This window comes from Pogona vitticeps, chromosome 4 (assembly GCF_051106095.1).
Source record: "Pogona vitticeps strain Pit_001003342236 chromosome 4, PviZW2.1, whole genome shotgun sequence".
Taxonomy (NCBI): Eukaryota; Metazoa; Chordata; class Lepidosauria; order Squamata; family Agamidae; genus Pogona; species Pogona vitticeps.
In genome coordinates this window covers 122,331,427-122,347,612 of record NC_135786.1, presented here as the reverse complement: position 1 = coordinate 122,347,612, position 16,186 = coordinate 122,331,427, and the positions used below count along the sequence as shown (strand labels likewise).

At 42.5% G+C, this 16,186-nt stretch overlaps 1 protein-coding gene across 4 annotated transcripts in view; it reads right to left on the bottom strand.

The window, feature by feature from the left end:
• RC3H1 (ring finger and CCCH-type domains 1) overlaps positions 1 to 9,699 on the bottom strand; it is a 107,793-nt gene extending 98,094 nt beyond the window's left edge. For all 4 annotated transcript variants that reach the window (XM_020798568.3, XM_020798569.3, XM_072998233.2 and 1 more), the window contains exon 1: positions 9,565 to 9,699. The gene's annotated coding sequence lies outside the window, so the exon portion shown is untranslated. The remainder of the gene's footprint in view (positions 1 to 9,564) is intronic.
• Positions 9,700 to 16,186: the final 6,487 nt, after the last annotated feature.

Below are 16,186 nucleotides of genomic sequence, written 5' to 3'. Positions count from 1 at the left end.
TTGACTGTATTCCTGCATTAAGCAGGGGGTTGGACTTGATGGTCTTGTAGGCCCCTTCCAACTTCACTTCTCTATGATTCTAGTCCAAGTTATCCCAGCGCAAATAACATGCACTTTTTCACAGTAAAAATTGTATAAAATGAACAAAGTTCAGGAAAAGACCTCAATCCCAGTGCTATTCTACAAATCTATATACAAACAATGAACACACTTATGTTTAAGCAAATACAAAAATATTTATGCTATATAATGTTATTAGTTCAATTAAATAAAACAATTTAAGTAGTTGTCCAAATACAAGTATTAATCTATTAATTTATTAAACTACATTCTGTTCTGATATAGCTGTTTTACTAATCTGCAAATTATTATCTAAATATGAAATCTTCATTTGGTTGCAAATGTGACAGAAGATAGATACAGCCAGATCAATTTTGAAGTGTATAGGGATACATTGTCTGCACAGCTGCAGGCAAATTCAGCAAAGTTGATTGGACTCAGCAAAGTTGATTCACTTTACAGTCAATCACCTGATCACAACCCAATCAAGTGCAGGCTTCACTTGCTGAAGATAAAACTTAAAGCAAAAAGACCCAAGAACAAATAACAACTGAAGACAGCTGCAGTTAAGGCCTGGCAAAGCATCAAAATGGAGAAAACCCAGCTTTTGGTGATGTCTATGTGCTCCAGACTTCAAGCAGCCATTGCCTGGCAAAGTATTTAAAATGAGCATTTTATTTATGATTGTGTTAACTTGTTCAATTACATTTGGGCTCCTGAAATAAGGGTACTGTGTATGAAAACGCTTCCTCTGTACTTCAGTTATATCTTGGTTGTTTCACTTGAAATCTATTGTGGTGGTATACAGAGTAAGGATTATGAAAATTGTGTCAATGTCCAATTATTTCCAGACCTAACTGTATGACAACTATGATAAAGATGAAGGAGAAAGTGAAACTGAAAACAATAGCTCAGAAATGGAGGCTGATTAAATTGCTTGACACTGGAAGAGAGGACTAAAAGAGATGTAACATTCTTTCCTACTTTTATTAATATTGATAGGTTCTGCTTTTACTGGGTGTGGTTTTTTGTTTTGTTTTTTGGTATGCTCCTCATAAATCTGCAAAACCAAAGATGTTCTTTAGGAAAGTTCTTAGTTTGGAATTACTTTTAATGTGTCAAACATCAAAATGTTAATGCCAAATCAAGTTACAAGTAATACATTTTATGTTCCTAAATTAACAACAACAACAACAACAAAATCAATCTGTTAAGGAAGCTATAGCTAATATTGGATTTTCCCCCATTTTTTCCCTGCAGAAAGCCTTTACCCGTATGGCTTCTTTATTCCCAAAAGTTTTACATCTCTAAAGGCAACATGCCTTGAAGTATGAGAATATATCGTTTTTGTATAAATACGTATATACAAAAAGCAGCACTTCTTCATGCAATGCAGAATCTATTTATGAAATTTGCTGGCACAAAATCTGCTGTTGTCAAGGGCTGATCCATGGAACAAAGGACCATCCACAGCTATATTACAGGTTTGAGGAAGAACGGCAATTAAAGCGTATTACTATAGAATAACAACTTGAATCAGCTGTTCTTCTTATAAGCTACCTGTGGACTTCCTAGAGGAATCTATTAGCCATTACAAGAAACAGAATGCAGGACTAGATAAACCCTTTGCCTGCTCCAGTTGGCCTTTTTCTATATGCTTAAAATTTTGTGTGTCTCTGTGTGTGTGTGTTTTATAAAAACTATCATAGAAGGATAAATTATCCTGGCCAAAGTCCTATTCTGCAACTATGCACACTCGAGTGCACAACAGTTGTGGTGGTGCTGAGGCTGAAGTGTTATCCCTGAAATATTTCCACTGGCACACTACACAATTGCTTGTGGCAGGGATGCGCGATTGATTGCATAATTTCATAGCATAATTAATTGCTTGTTGCTGGACATAGTGCCTGGCACATTTACATTGGTGTAAATTTATGTAATGCCGTCCTGAAGAGAACACTGGCTATAATTTAAGAATTATAAAGGAATTACATTCATCACACGGGTATTTTTAAAATGCTTTACTCTTTATTTTCTGCGTACTATACACTCATATCTAAGGCTGATAGAAGATCAGAAAAGTTGTTAACTACTTAGCTTTAAATGAAAATGCATAACTCATATTTTAGTAATACTTTTGTCTAATATTATGTTTATTTAAATATTTTAAAATATTTGAATAATTTACTGTTTTTAGCTTTTAATATTGTTTTTAATGATGTAAGCCACCATGGATCCTTTTTTTAGGAGAAAGCTAGAGTGGTCTTAACCGACTAGATAGGCGGGATATTAAATAAATAAATAAATAAATAAATAAATAAATAAATAAATAAATAAATAAATAAATAAATAAATAAATAAATAAATAAATAAATAAATAAATAAATAAAATGCCTAATTATACTTTGCAAACACTTTGCATTTTCTTATTACAAGGTTAAGATTTCACTGAGTGCATGTACTCTCTCTCTCCCCTTTCTTTTTCCAACTCGCTAGCATTGATCTGTTCTGTGTGATTGTAAAGAGGCGCTTGTGTAAGTGTCAGCTCCCCTCATTTAAGCATCTCTTGCCGCCACAGTTTATTTTTTTAAATGCCTTCCAAACTCATTGCTGAAACAGATTAGCACTGTTAATTTGGAAAAACAGAGGCAAAAGGAAGGGGTTGTCCCAGTGGAAACTGCTGACTGACACCTTGTCAGATTCTATTGTCTCTTGCGTGAGTACATACTGAACAGTATACTGACCAGATTTTTTCTGAACAGGGCAAAGGATCTCTTACAAAAGCTCTTGGTATTGTGCAGGGTAGTCAATATTGAAAGGCAGGAGATAGCAAACACAATCTCAGTTTTCTGTCTTGTCCCCTGCTAACATAATCATTTTTTATTCATCTGCACAGGTACTGTACAGCGATTTCACCTGTGGAAACCAGAAGGGACCAAATATAGAGTGGTCTGGTAGTCCAGATAGGCGGGACACAAATCAAATCAAATCAAATCAAATCAAATCAATCAATCAATAAATAAATAAATATGGCAAATTTGGGGTCAAAATGAGTTTTCCCAGTTGTGTAGCTACACCCTTCATACTTTACTTGACAGAAACAGGAGTCTGAAGGACAAGATTGTAGTAAAGAATCAGCCTTCACACCAGCTTTGTGCTACTGCCTGTCCCCCATCCACTTCACTGACTACTGCCTATGCCATAGATCTAAAGTAAATACCAATCCATAAAAATCTACCTATGAGCCACAAGGTATGTAAGAAGAGTAGCATACTCTCATGGGGACCAGGGGTTCACATCCTATAGTGTCACATTCCATCCACATATGGCAATGTCTCATTCCATGAGTCCAGCAGTTCTGGACTCAAACTCAAAAGCTAGCAATCCCATCACCTCTGAACCTGACACTTCTAAGCCCTCAACAACCTTCTGTGCCTCCTGGACGTATGGCCCAGTTCCCTCAAGGAGCTGCAGAATCCAGGGAGCCAATTCAACACCTGGAAAAGTACAAACTGACAGGCTTCAGGCCAGAGGTCTTCCTAAATGGAGGGAAGGGAGAGAACCTGCGGTGAGTAGTTCTGTACCAGGAGTGTAACAAGCCTCTAATCAGGTGCAGCCATTCTCTGAGCAAGCTGATCAACATGAGCTACCTTTTAAAATGCATCTTCTGGATTGTTTGCAGCACAGAAAACTAGGAGGCATTACACCTATTTTTACTTGCAGCCCGGTTTACCTGGGAAAGGACCGAAACAGATTTCTGGCTTCCAGGTTCTAAAACTATTTTATTCTTAGCCTTTCACAGTGATTTGTTTCACACAGGGCATAAACATACATAATGCAGACTGACAAACTCTTGTTAATTCACATAAAACCTGGGTTCCTTTATTCAAAGCATTTCACTGTAGATTAAGACAATCTTATGGTTTATGGCATTTTACATCCTTGATAGGGCATAAGAAACATATTGCAGGTTATACAACTTTCTCATTCATTGAAAAACAAGTTCTACATATCTGATTACCTAATGCAAAATTGAACTATTCAAACAGATCCAACTGCTCCAACCTACCAAGTAAGTGTTTCTCTCTCCCCACCCCTGATTTGTTCCACAGCCAATATGAAGACTGACATCTTTCTGAAATCTGTGCTACTTCAAACAAACATACTGCTTGACTATAGATTTTGGAGCACAATCCATTAGAAATACATCTGTGTGGCAGTCACGTTGTGTTCCAGTAGTGTTCCAGAGACCTTCATCAACTCCATGGAGATAATATTGTAAAGTAATCTGTATGATGAAACAATCCATATGTCAATAAAAGCTTAAGAGGCCATTTTGCCTGAAACAAAACAAGTCAACAGACGCAGTGACAGGTAAGCATGTGCAGATTCATAGTTTTGGACCACAACTACCGGAATTAAACTGCAACTCGCAGAATTCTACAAGAACTCCCAGGGCAATATTCTGGGAACTGCAGCCCATAAACACAAATCCACACACCTCTACTTGGCATTCACTTCAGCATTTCAAGCTGCTGAACCTGTTACTGTCATCTTCCTTCTTCATCCACATGCGCAAGCACACATACATATACACAATCATCACACAGGGAGGGCAGGAAGTGCAGAGTATGCAGATGCACATGCATGAACACACACACTTCGCTCCTACATACTCTTTGTCTTCTTTAATTTGGTCTCTCCCATGAAGACAAGAAAGCATGAGTGCCTCATCGGACAGGGTCTGCCCTTCTGCAAAAAGCAGAGGTGTGCAAATTTGTGTTCTCAGACTGCAACTCCCAGAATTCTGCCTCAGGAATTCTTTAAGAATTCTGAAATTTGCATTCCATTTCTGGGAGCTGCAAGTATAGAAAAAGAAAAGAATCTGAACACACTTAGTGATGAACAATCATATCTTAGAAAAGTTCCAAAATTTCACCAATATCAGAAAACCCTGCTAGAACTGCTTTTTCAGACACAGGGCAACACAGCTGCATGCATTTTTAAAAAATTCTCTTAAGGAAATAAAAAGACTATCATTGTGAATGCCTACACTTAAGATTTACCACAACATCAATGTTTCTTTCCCAGCATCTTCAACTCAATAAAAATCATTAAATACATTTAATAGGCAGACTTGTTAAAAGAAAAAAAAACCAAATATTGTCATCATCTTAAAACTACAAAGCTGGAAGTGATCCTATGGATCATTGAGTCCCACCCCTGTCAAGGAGACACAGTGGGGAACTGAATTCCCAGCCTCTAATTAAAGTATAACATTAAAGAAAATACATACTAATAGACAGGAAGTAAAAATGATTGAACTATCCAACCACCAAAAACCTTGTAAAAGCTCCACAAAACGGTTCAAACCTATGTCCTGCCAAAGTATATTCCTTCAAAACCTTAACAGCCCAAATGGAGGAACATACATTAAAGAGCCTATGTCTCCACATACTATAAAGGAACACAACATCTGTGCACTTGTCCCTCATCTACAATCTTCCCATCGTTCAGTTCTTTGTGAATTTCGTGGAGATGGTTATAGACCACATATGGTTCATATAAGCCCTTCTATAAGGTCTCCAAATTTGTTATTTACTTTGCAGCAGTGTCTAGTTTTTAAGACTCTTTGACCAGAGTGGATTTCATTTAAACTACTGCAGGGTAGTGTAAAATCATTTTTAAAATTAAAAATCAGATTTTTAAAATTTAAATTGGATTTTTAAAAAAATCATTGTTTTTTATCCACCCTGCAGTCATTTAAATCATAATTTAAAATTTTCAATTTGGTGTGATGTGACCTAAATCACCACAGGATGGATAAAAAAAATCTGATTTAAATTTAAATATCTGGTTTTTATTATTTTAATCACTTATTTTTATCCATCCTGTGGTGATTTAAATCATCATCAAATCCATCCTGCTCTTCACAACAAATAATTTTTGCAACAAACCATGTGGTTGTAGACCAGATGGTAGTGAGTGTCCCTTGCGAGTTTTACTGTATTATTACTCTTTCTCTTAGTATCCGTTTATTCATTCTGACCCTCAGATTACTTTCCTACATATAATCTCCCACACCCATGCTGTAGTTTAATTGTTCTCTCTCTCTCTCTCTCTCTCTCTCTCTCTCTCTCTGTGTGTGTGTGTGTGTGTGGTGTGTGTGTGTGTGTGTGTGTGTGTGTGTGTGTGTGTGTGTGAGAGAGAGAGAGAGAGAGAGAGAGAGAGAGAGAGAGTGTGTGTGTGTGTGTGTGTGTGTGTGAGAGAGAGAGAGAGAGAGAGATTGTTTCACAGGATTGGTACACTGAGCATTCTTCTCTTCTGTAATGTGTATGTGGTAAAATAAAGCTTGTACAGTGCTACTTATTTTTAATAGTCATTCTTAAGCCATTTCTTCCAAGCTGAGAAAGTTCTTTCCTCACATTGTTGGAAGTTCAGTGCATGGTCTAGTGTGTGCCCTTCTCTGGGAAAAAAATCCCTTAATTTCCACATCCATTATGACACATTTTCGTTTATGCTCAAGATTCAACAAGGTGCACAGTTACAGGCAGACCACTGATTAACAGCACCTTGCCCTATGTAGCCTGATTATATGTAGAGATGGAGGTATTTGTATTCATATATGAATATCCCAGTGCAGCTGGACTTAACAAGGGGCCGGCCCCTGTGGCCGGCCTGTCCACTCACATGTCCAGTGGCAGCAGCAGCCTTGCTCATCAGCTATGCATGAAGACTCATCCTCCCTCCCACTGCCAGGAGTGGCCAAGCAAGCAGGAAGAGAGCGGAGCTCTGGGAGCAATTGGAAGGATGACTGAGGCTGCCGCTGCCAGTCCATCATTAAGTCCATCTGTACAAATACCCCCATCTCTAATTATATGTCAGCTCACATCTCCCCTATTGCTGATTGCATACAACTACACCTCAGTCTGATATTACAGAGAGAACATCAACCTGTGTACTGCAGAATAGGCATGGGATCTGCACAAGAGTCCTCATTTTTGCATGGGGAAAAATTATACACTACTCTGGAGAATGTTAGTTTTAGTTTAAGGCAGCAACACTTTCTATATTGAAGCAGATCCACCAAGGCACATCACACTACTGTGGACTGTACAGATTGTTAGGGATATATATTCAGACAGCAATTCCATGCCTCAGAGATTAAATCAGAGAGGTGGGCAAATCAGTAGCTCTTATATGGCAAGAAATGCTAATACATGGGCTTAAAACAACATCTGCATGTCAGAATACACTTCAATTTAATCCCCAACAAATTACCTAGCATGAAAAACAAATATTTTCTCATGACACTCAAGAGAATATTCTGACTTTTGTGCTGTCACCTTTATTGGCTAGTGCTAGACAGGTACTTCTATGTAATTAAATAAATTATGTGGAAGTTCAAAATTTACTCATTTTTATTATTGCATATTACAGGTTTTTTCTAGTACTGTAATCAGCTTTCACGACGGATACAGTATGTTTATTTTCAAACATGCTATCAGTCAATTCCAACTTATGCCAACCTTTGCCATGGTTTTTTATGTATAAGGTGCTGAGAAGTGGTCTAATCTTTCTTCTGGTGGTGCTCTGGAGTCATGTAAATTGTCCCAAGATTATACAGGCTGGTTCTTCTTCTTCAAGAAACAAAGAATCAAATTGCCAAACCTTGACTCTGCTGTAAAATACTCCAGCTCACTAAACTATGGATATGGTAGAAATCAGAAGTTCACAAAAGGAGCTGCCAATGGCAAATGTAACTCTTGTACTGTATTAGGGACTATTTGTGCCCCTGGAGGCCTAGCACAGATTGAGAGATTATCCTCCCCAACATTCTCCACAATCTGCACACTACTACAGAACATTTCCAATGCACAAAATGCTACAAGAGAAATAAGAGATTGTGTTGCACTCCAGAACGCATTCAACTACCAACTTCCATCATGCCAGCCAACAAGACTAATGGTCAAGAATGATGGTAACTGTAATTCCAACATCTGGAGAACCATAAGCATCCCAACCCTGCACTACAGAAAACTGATGTATGCGGAAAGAGCAGTTTTCTTTTATATATAAGAATACAACCGATATATAAAAATCAGATTCCAGCTCAACCTGAGAAGTAAAAATCCCTTTGTACCGAAAATACCACAAACATCCAGTACTGACACCCATAGTAGCCTGTAAAAGGATCCAATAACACAATGGCACATCTCAATCTATCATGTGGAGATCAATCCTTTAAGCAGCTGTAGAGCAGAGCAGACATATGGATTATGGCCAACTACAGTAAAAGTAGTTACATTTTTAGGCTAACTACAAAGCAGGATTCCTAACTGAAGAGCAACAGAGCAAATAAGCTTCATTTATTGCAAATTATTCTTTAAGAGCCACTTTCAGTATGTCACTTCCTGCTGAAGATCTGCTCTCTCCCTTAATGTTGTGCTGGACATACTACAGGATGATATTCCATCTTCTCCAGGCTTAGCCTTATCAGAGGCATCTTTAAAATGCGATGACAAAATTAAAAAAAAAAACTGCAGACTGAATGAGGACTCTTAAATTGGGGGATATTCCTACCCTGTAACAAGTGGATCTGTGATGGGCAAATAATAATGAATGTGGGATACTGGTGAGGGTACACTTTCCCCCCTATGTACAGTACAGTACTAACAAACTGGGCTGATGCGAGGGAAAGAAGAATGCTGCAATAAACGAAACAGTATGCCAGAACAACCAACTGTGCTGTGCACATGTGCCTCCCTCAACTCTTGGAAAGAGATCTTTCCACAGGAACGCAGAACTGCAGTAGTACTCTACACACCTTTACTCAGGCTCCCATCCCCTACCTACAAGTAAGCCACGGCGAACTTAGCAGGACTTACTTTTGAGTAGACAGGAATAAGATTGAGCGATACCTGAGGTAAGCCCCACCAGTACTGTAGTCAAATCCTTGGCCTGCCTAGAATTGTCCACTTAATTCCCCCCCCCCCCCCACGATTTGGTGTTCCTTGTCTAAAATACAAAGAGACATATGAACCGGGCAGAACCTCCCAAGTTCACTACTCCATCCTGGCTTTCAACAGCGGGCACAATTATATATATTTTATTTAATTGTTGTTGTGGGTTTTTCGGGCTCTTTGGCCCCGTTCTGAAGGTTGTTCTTCTTATTTCATTCGGCCCGCTGAGAAGTCATCCGTGCAAAGACCGATAGAAATCCAGCCCGGCAAAAGCCTGGGGCCTAGATATGTGTGTGTGTGGGGGGGGGAAGCGGAGAAAAAAAGAGAGAGAATAGGAAAAAGGCTGGGGGGGGGGAAGAAAGGCGCGCCGGGCCGTCAGTGGCTCTGCGCACCCAGCAAACCCTCACGGACGACGACCGAGACGACGTCTCTCCTTTTCTTTCTTTCTTTCTTCCCTAGGCAAAGGCCAAGAGGGAGAGAGAGAGGAGGAGGCCGCAGCCTCCGCCCTATTGTTTCGCCCCAGCCGAAGAATCCCGCTCACCTCACGAGTAGCAGCAGCTCCTCTCAGCTGCGGGCCACAGGGGCGGCCGTGGCGCCCACCTCCTCCTCCTCCTTCAGCAGCAGCGAGAGACGGCCGGCCGCGGCCTCCTCTTCCCCCCGCCGGCCCTCGGCGGCTGCTTTGACGGCGGCGGCGGCCAGGCCGGCCTCTGCAGCAGGGGCCATCTTGGGTGCCGCTTTGCTCGCCTCAGCAGCAAAGCCCTGCCTCGCCGAAGCAGGCGTCGCTTGCCTAACGCGTCCTCGCTCCGCGGGCGGGCGGGCGCCCTCCCCTTCCTGCTCACCCAGAAAGGGCGGAGCGGAGAGGAGCGGAGCGGAGGGGGGGCTGGAGCCCCTTCTCCTCCTGGCTTTTCTGCTCCTTTCCTCTCCGGAGTGAGTGGGAAGGAAGGCGCCGGAGCCGGAGAAGAAACGGAAAGCTCTGCCGCTAGTCCTGCCGAACGCACTGCCCCTCAAGCCCTCGAAGAGGGGCTGCCCGGAAATCAAAAGGGTCCTTGTATGTTGCGGACCATAGACGGAGAGGGAGGGAGGTGGCCCCTTATCTTGGAACGTCCCCGCTCCGTCTGATCTTCACCTGCTTAAGGCTTTCGTAGCACAATTCTGGGCACGGCTCTTCCGAAGGGAGCCCAGGAAAAACTGAACAGGGCCTGCTCCCTACTATGTGTGCATCTAGGACCGCAACCGAAAGGCATCTTTTCCTGACCACCCTTTAACCACAGTGCCGCTGCATTCTGAGTAAATCCTCTCTAGACTGGGCTGTAGCCCATTTTAGAATGTTTGTAATTGGGTGTGTGTTTATTGATTGCTGGAAATCACCTTGTGTGCAGGGATCCAGTGCAAAGACCATAACCACAGTGAGGAGAATAACCATACTTGACTATGTAAGTCATGAAATCATACTAAGTACTGTACTGTATAGCCAGACCATACAGCTACTTTCTTATTTTAGATGCCATTCCTTTCTGTGACCCAATCCTTTCTTAATATCATAGCAACTTTAACAGAGGAAATCATGTTTTTAAGAAAGGGTTCAGTCTAAAGGTCACCTTCATGGGTAACCGCCATGGGGCAGAGCAACTGTCCCCCAGCACCACCCTCTGGACACGGTCAGCCAGGAAGGAGTGGAACCACCGTAAAGCAGTGCCCCCAACTCCCAACCCAGCCAGCCTATCCAGAAGGACACCATGGTTGATGGTGTTGAAAGCCGCTGAGAGGTCCAGGAATATCAACAGGGTCACACTCCCCTGTCTCTCTCCCGGCAAAGGTCATCGTACAGGGTGACCAAGGCAGTCTCTGTACTAAAAGCCATCCTGAAACCCGATTGAAATGGATCCAGAAAATGTTTCATCCAGCAGCGCCTGGAGTTGCCCGGCCACAACCCGCTCCAACACTTTGCCCAAATAAGGTAGGTTCGCCACTGGTCGGTAGTTAACCACCAGCCTTGGGTCTAGGTTAGGCTTTTTAAAGAGTGGTCGAATTACCGCCTCTTTCAAGGCCGTAGGGACCACTCCCTCTCTCAAAGAGGCGTTCACGGCCTGGATCAAAGTGCGAACCCCCCTGGCAGATCTTCCAGTTAGCCAAGATGGGCAAGGGTTGAGCGGAGTAGTGGTAGAACGGACAGATCCAAGCACCCTGTCCACATCCTCAGGTCTCAACAATTGAAACTCATCCATTAATATTTGACCTAAGCACAGCACACTGGACACATCTTCCGATTTTGCAGTAACAGTCCAGCCCACTGCGTATCTGAGCGATTTTTTTCCTCAAAATGAATAGCAAACTCATCACAGCGAGCTGATGAGCAGTCCAGGCCCTCCACCGGATTTCCCGGTTGAAGAAGAGCTCAGACCATCCGAAACAGCTCTGCTGGACAACATTCTGAGGAAGCAATACGGCTGGAGAAATATTGCCATTTTGCCAGCCGTATTGCCACAAAATAGGCTGGATAATGGGCTCTAAGTCGTGTTCGATCAGACTCCCAGCGGGATTTCCTCCACCTGCGCTCCAGCCGTCTCCCCTCTCGCTTCATCGCCCACAGTTCAGAAGTATACCAAGGAGCTGTCTGGGCTCGGCGAGCAGGGAGAGGGTGCTTAGGCGCAATCATGTCAACCGCCCGGGTCATCTCCCTATTCCATAGGGTGACCTAAGCTTCGACAGGAGCGCCTACCATATCAGACGGATAATCCCCCAGAGCATTCAGGAATTCATCTGGATCCATTAGTCTCCAGGGGCGGATCATCTTAATAGGTCCCCCACCCTTGCAGAGGGGAGAAGAAGCTAATAGACTAACCTTGACAAGGAAGTGGTCTGACCATGACAATGGGGTCACGACCAGCCCCTCCACATCCAAACCACCACCTTCCAGTCCCGTTGTGAAAACCAGGTCCAAGGTATGGCCCTTCTCATGTGTTGGGCCAGTGACACATTGAGACAGCCCCATGGTTGTCATGATGGCCATGAAGTCCTGAGCCGCCCCAGTCAAGGCAGCCTCGGCATGGATGTTGAGGTCCCCCAGCACCAACAACCTGGGAGTCCTCAACACCAGGTCTGAGACTACCTCCGTCAGCTCAGGTAGGGAGACTGTTGGTACGCAGCAGGGTGGGCGGTACACTAACAGAATCCCTAATCTGTCTCACAAGCCCAACACACAATACAGGCCCTCAAGACCTCCTCTCAAAAGGATAGGAAGCCTGGTCAAGGAGAAAGAACTCCTATAGACTATAGCAACTCCCCCTCCCCGACCCTCCGAGCGACATTGGTGCTGGACCGAGTACCCAGGCGGACACAGCTGGGAGAGGGGAACACCACCCTCCTCTCCCACCCAGGTCTCAGTAATGCACGCCAGGTCAGCACCCTCATCCAGAATTACATCATGGATGAGGGCAGTCTTATTTTGTACCGACCTGGCGTTCATCAACAGCACCGTGTGGCTCGAGGGTTTGCTGACATGGTCACCTGATACCATCTGGTTGGGGTTAGGACTAGAAGAGGGGATAGATGTAAGGTATCTAACCTCTCTTCTCCTACGCGGGCATGTTCTACCCCCACCGCCATTCCTTCCCCTACCCAGCACCACGTCAATGGCTGCCCCCTCCAATGCCCTCCCCCCTTCCTGTTCCATCAGGTCTACTGTGGGTCTCTATGCAATCCGATAGCAATTAATAATAATAACAGTTAATAATAATAATTATAATTTATTGTCATTGTAAGTATATACACAGTATACCCATACAACGAAATTCACAAATTAAAAACAAATGAAAAATAAAAACAAAACCACACACCCTTCTAATGCCACTTCTCCCCTCCAAGCCAGGTGGCTGGTGTTGGATACTCAGATAGCATGTCTGCCTGTCCATCACAGAAGTTCAAGGGGGAGGAGCCAAGGATAGGGCAGGAGGGGCGGAGTCAGAGAGACAGTTGGAGATGTGAAATGGCAGTGGGGGTTAGGAGAGAGGAGGAGAGGGTTAGTGAATTGAGCTGAGAGTGTTAGGAGAAGGAATTGAGAAGGCTGAACAATATTGAACAAGCAGGAATGAAATTATAAAGACTATAAGAGAGATGTTGATTGAATGTATACAGCAGTTTGGAATAAAAGTGATTGCCTACATGTGGTGGCGCTGCGGACTAAACCGCAGAAGCCTGTGCTGCAGGGTCAGAAGGACCAAGCAGTTGTAAGATCGAATCCACGCGACGGAGTGAGCTGCCGTCGCTTGTCCCAGCTCCCACCAACCTAGCGGTTCGAAAGCATGCAAATGCAAGTAGATCAATAGGGACCACCTCGGTGGGAAGGTAACATGCGCTTGTAGTCTCGAGATTAGACCACTGTAATGCGCTCTACGTGGGGCTACCTTTGAGATTGCTGCGGAAACTACAGGTGGTGCAGAATGCGGCGGCCAGACTACTCAGTGGGCTGAGAAGATACCAACATATCTCCCCCACTCTGGCCGCATTGCATTGGCTGCCAATCCGATTCCGCATTGATTTCAAAGTGTTAACGCTTACTTACAAAGCCCTAAACGGTTTAGGACCTCGATACTTGGCGGAACGCCTTCTCCCATCTAGATCTACCCGTGTCACTCGCGCGAGCCAGGAGATAAGGCTGAGGAGCCTAACGCCGAGAGAGGCCCGAAAGGAAAAGACCAGAATCCGGGCCTTCTCGGCGGTGGCTCCTCGCCTTTGGAACAACTTGCCCCCTGAGATTCGCGCGGCTCCCTCGCTGGGCATTTTTAAGAAACAACTAAAAACATTGATGTATAGGCGGGCCTTCCCAACAGAAAACCCTTGACGATCTTTTTTCTTATTCTGTTCTTTATTATTATTATTTTTTATTTAAGTTTCTGCTGTAAAGTTTTAAAATTACATTGTTGTTTTTACTGTAAGCCGCCTAGAGTGGTCTAATATGATCAGATAGGCGGGATAGAAATAAAATAAATAAATAAATAAATAAATAACAGCCAAACAAGGAGTTATATTGTTGTAGCTGTTGGAAGAGCAGCTACAAAGCAGAGCAAAGGCATCACCTTGCTGACAAAGGTCCGCACAGTCAAAGGTATGGTTTTTCCAGTTTCAATGTATGGAAGTGAGAGCTGGACCATAAAGAAGGCTGACCGCCAAAGAATTTATGCTTTTGAATTGTGGTGCTGGAGGAGACTCTTGAGAGTCCCCTGGACTGCAAAGAGAAAAAACCTATCCATTTTGAAAGAAATCAACCCTGAGTGCTCACTGGAAGGATAGATCCTGAAATTGAGGCTCCAATATTTTGGCCATCTCATGAGAAAAGAAGACTCCTTAGAAAAGACCTTGATGTTGGGAAAGTGTGAAGGCAAGAGGAGAAGGGGATGACAGAGGATGAGATGGTTGGACAGTGTTACCAAAGCTATCAACATGAATTTGACCCAACTCTGGGAGGCAGTGGAAGACAGGAGGACCTGGTGTGCTCTGGTCCATGGGGTCACAAAGAGTCGGACATGACTTAACAACTAAACAACAACAACAAACTGTTGGAATCTCTGTTCAACAGATTGTATGGCCATGTCTAAGACAGCATAATAGAAACTTATTTTGAATTTATGCTTTGGATCTTGTGGTGCCCCCTCTTGTGCTTCATACTCAAACTGCTTTTTTGTTCTCCTTTTACTAACTTGTTCTGTCTCAAAGCTTGGTAGTATTTCTAGCTCCTTTGTAATCTCAGTAGTATCCATCAAAACTTGTTAAAAACCCGCATCACACTTACAGCCCACAAGGTAATTCTTAGTCACTTGCAATTGGCTTGTAGCTGAATTTAAATAATGTTCCTTATTTTGTAACAGCTTGCTTGTAAGATTAATTTCAAATTAATGAAAGAAGGGACACTACATATTTTAACTTACAAATTGCATCAGCAAGGGCCTTAGCTTCAGTTCGAGAAGTATTTCCAGATAAGTTCTTTAGGCTTGTGTCATCAAAGATATCTATTAAAACATCATATATACTAACAAGATGATATCTCAGGGGTTTTAAAGCATCGATTCAACTCTCCCATCTCATTTGACTTAGTGGCTTAACTAGCTATGCCTCATACATGGTTAGTTAGAATTTGCCAACACCGAATAGATGAAGAGAAATAAATATAGATCTGTTGAATCAAAATGAAGAAACTTGTTGCTTCCAGACAACATTTAGTGGCATCATTGACTACCAAGTTTAAAGAGTGTGCATTGCGGGCACAAAAAAGGCACATGGATTTATGTCTAGGACTCTCTTTTGTACACCATTTTCTTTGCCTTTCACATTACTCCCATTATCATAACCTTGACTACACAGATCCTCAATTAGTAATCCCATTTGTATAAGTTCATTTTGGATATCTTTTCCTAAGTAGTGAACCATTGTTTCTTCATTTTAACTCTGTGCTAATGTTCATTCGTGATAGGATCAAAAAGGGCTAAATAGTCTACAAACTTCAAAACATTTCCATTGTTAGCACTATGCATCTTTTCAGTAGTACTACGGAATGCCAAGTTTTGCATGCCAAGAAGTCTAACCAAAGCAATCAAGCGGTCCAAGATTTGTTGCCAATATTGTTCTTCTTGCCTGCTTTTCTGCTGGTTAATATCTTCAACTGTTTTTCCTTTATATAAGCGCAATTCACGTTCTCTCCAGGTCTGATAGTTTTCTAAATGGAGAGGATTTCTCTCATGTGAAGACAGAATTGCTCCAATGTTCTTCCAGTCTTTTGAACCTTGTCCTTGTAGCATTGATGCACTATTTACTTTGTCGAACAGCTTACAACAAAAACAAAAAACCACATCTTTTGAGGTGGAATATATTGGCCATTGACCTCTTCACCATTTGCTAGACTCCTCTTGTAGTGTATAGGAGAAAATCTTGATATTCCATAAGTGAGTACAAGCAAATTTTCAGGCAATTCAGAACAGTGCCCATGGCCGTGACTCCAAAGAAGACTGCTTAAAAACTCTAACGTCAAAACACATTCAGAACAAATTATTATTAAAAATCACATAATTAAATTTATGGGAAACGACTACCAGGTCGCCACTGTAGGAACTGTCCTCATTAGAAAATAAAAGAAGCCATGTTGGATCAGGCCAGTGACCCATCTAGTCCAA